General features: G+C 50.1%; 1 long non-coding RNA gene across 1 annotated transcript in view; it reads left to right on the forward strand.

Annotated features, from left to right (window-relative positions):
• Positions 1-5101, forward strand: part of LOC140395913 (uncharacterized) — a 99313-nt gene extending 94212 nt beyond the window's left edge. Inside the window, exon 3 of the long non-coding RNA XR_011936389.1 lies at positions 4689-5101. This is a non-coding gene — a long non-coding RNA (uncharacterized lncRNA). The remainder of the gene's footprint in view (positions 1-4688) is intronic.
• Positions 5102-6000: the final 899 nt, after the last annotated feature.

Here is a 6000-nt window from a genome sequence, read left to right on the forward strand (position 1 = left end):
CCTACCACCAGCTGCCCCTCCGTCATGGGGACCGCCAGTACCCTGCCTTTGAAGCAGATGGGCGGCTCTATCACTTTTTAAGGGTTCCCTTCGGTGTCACGAACGGGGTCTCGGTCTTCCAGCGTGAGATGGACCGAACGGTTGACCGGTACGGCTTACGCGCAACGTTCCCGTATCTTGATAACGTCACCATCTGCGGCCATGACCAGCAGGACCACGACACCAACCTCCGAAAATTTCTCCAGACCGCGAACCTCCTTAATCTGACCTACAATAAAGAGAAATGCGTGTTAAGCACCGACCGTCTAGCCATCCTAGGCTATGCAGTGCGAAATGGAGTCATAGGCCCCGACCCTGAACGCATGCGCCCCCTCAAGGAGTTCCCCCTCCCTCACTGCCCCAAGGCCCTAAAGCGCTGCCTCGGCTTCTTTAGCTATTATGCACAATGGGTCCCTAATTACGCAGACAAAGCTCGACCCCTGATCCAGTCCACAACCTTCCCCCTGTCGACGAAGGCCCGGCAGGCCTTCGCCGCTTCAAAGCGGGCATCGCAAAAGCCACAATGCGCGCCATCGACGAGTCCCTCCCCTTCCAGGTCGAGAGCAACGCGTCCGACGTAGCTCTGGCGGCCACCCTCAACCAAGCAGGCAGGCCCGTGGCTTTCTTCTCCCGCACGCTCCATGCTTCTGAAATTCGCCACTCCTCGGTCGAAAAGGAGGCCCAGGCCATAGTAGAAGCTGTGCGACACTGGAGGCATTACCTCCTGGCCGGCAGGAGATTCACTCTCCTCACGGACCAACGGTCGGTGGCCTTCATGTTCGATAATGCACAGCGGGGCAAGATTAAGAACGACAAGATCTTGCGGTGGAGGATAGAACTCTCCACCTACAATTACGAGATCTTGTACCATCCCGGGAAGCTGAACGAGCCTCTAGAAGCCCTGTCCTGCGGCACTTGTGCCACCGCACAAGTAGACCGCCTCCGAGACCTCCACGAGGACCTCTGCCACCCGGGGGTCAGTCGTTTCTTTAATTTCGTTAAGACCCGCAACCTGCCCTACTCCATCGAAGAGGTCAGGACAGTCACCAGGGACTACCAAATCTGCGCGGAGTGCAAACCGCACTTCTACCGGCCAGAGAGAGCGCATCTGATAAAGGCTTCCCACCCTTTTGAACGCCTCAGCATGGATTTCAAGGGCCCCCTCCCCTCCACCGACAGCAACACATATTTCCTGAACGTGATTGACGAACACTCCCGGTTCCCATTCGCCATCTCCTGCCCGGACATGACCACGACCACCGTCATCATGGCCCTCCAGGGTATTTTTACACTGTTCGGTTTCCCCGCATACATTCACAGTGATAGGGGGTCCTCCTTTATGCGCGATGAACTGCGTCAATTCCTGCTCAGCAAAGGCATCGCCTCTAGCAGGACGACGTTACAACCCCCGGGGTAACGGGCAGGTAGAAAGGGAGAATGGAACGGTCTGGAAGACCGTCCTGCTGGCCCTTCGGTCCAGGAATCTCCCAGTCTCCTGCTGGCAAGAAGTTCTCCCAGTGGCCCTTCACTACATTCGGTCGCTGCTATGTACTACCACAAACCAGACACCTCACGAACGTCTCCTTGTTTTCCCCAGGAAGTCCTCCTCTGGGACCTCGCCCCCATCCTGGTTAGCGACAGCCGGACCCGTCCTGATGCGAAAACATGTGACGGCGCACAAGTCGGGCCCGTTGGTCGTGAGGGTCCCCCTGCTGCATGCCAACCCCTAGTACACCTACGTGGCGTTCCCCGACGGCCGTCAAGACATGGTCTCCCTTCGGGACCTGGCGCCCGCCGGAGCCCCACGCGCACACGCACCATTGTCCCCACCCCCACCCTCCCCGCAGCACCTGACCGGAGGGTCAATACTGCCGCCGCCCCTACACAGCGCCGAACGAGCACCGACGCCCCCTACAGGCGCCCCTCCCCCTGCCACTTTGCGCCCCAACAGCGCCGCCTAGGGGTGACTAATCTGCCTGGGAGGAAGACACCATGTTCCCGGAGCCACAACCGCCGGGGCCCCCACCAAGATTATCGCCGAAGCCCAGACGCTCAAGAAGGGCGACCAGGCCACCCGATCGTCTGATTGCTGCACCTTAAAACACTAAAAACTATCTCTGTTACCCTCGACATCATGGTACCTCAATACCTGGTCCTACCATGCAAAAAGCGACAGTAACACTGGCCATCACCCCGCTGGGTTCTTTTTAACAGTGGGTGAATGTGGTAATACCAGGTATTGCAGTACCTGAGAGGTGGATGCCCATTGGCTAGACCTAGGAGTCTACCATTGGCTAACGTACGTAGCTCTGCCCTGAGAGGCAGGGTATAAGAACCCATGCCGTCCCAGCAGCCTTCACTTTCTATATCGAAGCTGCTGAGTACAGTTCTAGCTGATGAAAGCCGATTAGTTATGACTCTCCTTGTCTCACGAGTAATTGATTGTGCATCAATAAGATGATAAAAGGTAAGGATAAAGTGGACGTCGTGCAGATGTTGCCTCTTAGGGGCAATCTAGAATGAGAGGTCATAGTTTCAGGACAAGGAGTAGACCATTTAAAACAGAGATGAGGAGAAATTACTTCTCTCAAAGAATGGCAAATCTGTGGAATTTACTGGCAGCACGGTAGCACAGTGGTTAGCACTGTTGCTTCACAGTGCCAGGGACCCGAGTTCAATTCCCAGCTTGGATCACTGCCTGTGCGGAGTCTGCACGTTCTCCCTGTGTCTGCGTGGGTTTTCCCCGGGTGCTTCGGTTTCCTTCCCCAAGTCCCAAAAGACGTGCTGTTAAGTGAATTGGACATTCTGAATTCTCCCTCAGTGCATTCGAACAAGCGCCAGAGTGTGGCGACTAGCGGATTTTCACAGTAACTTCATTACAGTGTTAATGTAGGCCTACTTGTGACACTTGTAAAGATTATTATTATGCCCCAGAGTGTCATGGTGCCGGGCCATTCAGTAAATTTAAAGAGCTGATAGACAGATCTTGAATTAGTAATGGGTTGAAGGGTAATGGAGAACGGGCAGGAAAGTGAAGTTGAGGCCGAGATGAAATCAGCCGTGATGGTAGTGAATGACGGAGCGGCCTCGAGGGGCTGAATTGCCTACTCCTGCTCCTAGTTCTTATCTTCTTATGTTCCAGGAGGTGAGTTAATCTCTGCAGAATTCCCAGCCTCTGATCTGCTGTTGCACAATATTTATATGGCTGGTCCAGTTCAGTTTCTGGTCAATGGTAACTCCAGGGTGTTGGTATCTGGACACCTCATCCAGCACTCTTCTGCAAGGTTGTCATATGAGTCCTTTGCAGCAGAGCCCATCTGCAGATTTACCCTGCACTGTTCTGGCAAATAAAAACCCTTCAATCTGTCCTGGCTGCAGTCCACATGCCCAGTGACTCACTGCACACTGATTTTAACTCTATAGTAGATTCCAAGGTTGATACTGTGTCAGTTTCACAGCTGCTGGCAGATCAAATGATGTGGCCTCCTCATCTGCGCTGGGTAGTTATTCTCTCTCTTCCTCCTGAGACTGCTGAGGGTAGGCATGTGACAGTACTTGGGTGTCTGAAATCAGGTATTCACTAGTGGTAGGTCCACAGCCAGATCATTTGCAGCTTGTTCATTGTCTGAGATCCTGAGGTGAGGTGTGTTGGGAATTGAGAAGGGACATAAGGTTGAAACATATTAGCATCTTCATTCTTCTCAGGATACCACAGGTTCCATTGTGAGAGTCATCTCCTCCCTAGGGCTCAGGAGATGCAAGTATCCTTGTCCCCTGTTGGTTCTGCTCTATGCCCTTCCACCCTGTGTCCTGCAAGAGAGATGGCAGAAAGGCAGTGATTATGTAGCACGCTGGGTGAGGTGCCTGCCATAGCTGGAGGTTTGTGAAGGAAAGCAAGAGGTGGGTGTTAGGTTTGCAGAGTTGAATGGTGTGTAAGGCTATGGTGGAACATCTGGATGTTGGACATGAGTCTTGAGGGCTAAAAATGGTACTGAGTGAGTGATAGGGTGGTGTGGTACATTGTGCAGTGTGAGAGGTTCATGATCTGGTGGATAGGGGATGTAATCATTCTTTGACCCCCGACCCCCCCCCCCCCCCCCCCCCCCCCCCGGGCTGAAGTTATTGTAGACTCCTTCTGGCATGTGTTGCCAAGTCCAGACACTGGGTGCTGAGGATGCTGCTTGAGGGCATCCTGGGGCCCCACAGAACCATAGAGCTTTTCATCCTGCCAACTTCCAGCACTAAGGCCATCAACACTGTGTCCACCACCTCAGAACCCCCTCCCTGACCTACTGTTCCATTGTCCATGTTTCAAATTGCAGCAATATTATTCCGTGCTGCTTTCATTTAAGAATAATAGACTGACTTTAAGAGCAGAATGCTGGTTGCGCCATGGGTTCTCAGCATGATGCTGCCCAGCCCGTGCTGGGTGAGAGGCAGCCACCAACAAGTAATCCTCTCGGCTCCAAGTTACAATCGTGGTAAAAGGCAGCAGCATTAAACTTATGTGCTGCATACCTTCAACGGAACTGATGTGTATCACGATTCCGGTATCGAAAAGCCAGGGTAAGCCAATTTTCAGTCCTTCACCCTTCTGTTGTTGCTTGTTATTTCACCGTTGTTGTTGTTTTTGACATCACTGCCCACAGCAAAATAACATCGTACACTGGGTATCGCGTGGAAAAGTGCAACAGGACTAACGCAGAGAAGAAAAAGGGAAGAGTACATGGTGGGATAATTCAAGAGGCTGAAGATCGACTTGCCCAGGGAGAAGCTGATTAATGGCGGAGGGTGGTGGTTACCTCCTCTCAGTGTGCTGAATAGGAAATAAGATAATCGCAGCACATTCATTCACAGTCAATCGGCAACCAAACGACATAAGTAAAAATAAGTGAAATTAAAATGAAAAATGGCTGTCAGGAAGATCAGTGATTAGATTCTTACAATAATTTGCCAGCCAATGAATAGGGGCAACAGCATCGTGACTTCTCAATGACCCCTTTCTTTCCTTGACATTTTGATGCTCTTGTGATAGATCTTCGTATTTTAATACGTTCAAAAATATGTTAGGTCATGAGAGAATAAAAACTGACATTTCTTCTTGCAAAGGTGTTTGTAAATCCTTAATAAATCTTTGTACCAATTGGCCATCTTAGAAAGAGATCTTCGCAAAGAAGTTCAAAATCACGCTAGATTTATCTCGACAGAAAATGATGAAACACAACCTGAGAGGACCAGGAGTCTTGTGATGTATTTATCCAAAAGGGATTTAATTTCAACAGTTGCAAATTAAACATCTGCTGACTGCGAAACTCAGAATGTTCAGTCTCAAATTCAAGTGTTGCAGGAAACAAGCGCGTGTGAGAGCATGTGTGTGATTAACAGCATGTGTGGCATAGCATGTGTGTGTGAAAGAGCATGTGTGTGTGAACTTGTGTGAGTGTTAGCTGTGCCTGATGCCAGCATCCAGATATCCTCCTTCACTTACACCTCGGCGTGCTCTTCAGTTCTTCAACATTATAGATACATAATTATTTTAAAATGCTCCATTTGTATCAAAATACAGCGCTGGAGAAGTGTTGCAGGAAACAAGCGCGTGTGAGAGCAGGCGTCTCATCTTTTCAAAACACGGAATTGAACTTCCAGTTTATGAATATCAATGCTATCTTCTACCAGCAATGTACTGATGACGCTGTAACATTTCTGGTGTGCATATAGTTTTGCAAAGCGATCTGTTCAATTGTCACTCACTTTCTTATTGTCAAACATTAGTTGGTTTTGAGCACATTTAAAATTTGACAGGAAACTTAACGTCATTTCTTTATTCAACATACCTTTATGCTGAACTTTGACCTTTGGTTCCAGTCTAGTATAGAATTTTCTTCTTATTTACTGAAAGGGTCCAGCATAAAATGGGTTTGGACAGTTTCAAACCATTATCAAATAGACAAAGGAGCAACC

The sequence above is a fragment of the Scyliorhinus torazame genome, chromosome 19 (genome assembly GCF_047496885.1).
Source record: "Scyliorhinus torazame isolate Kashiwa2021f chromosome 19, sScyTor2.1, whole genome shotgun sequence".
NCBI lineage: Eukaryota > Metazoa > Chordata > Chondrichthyes > Carcharhiniformes > Scyliorhinidae > Scyliorhinus > Scyliorhinus torazame.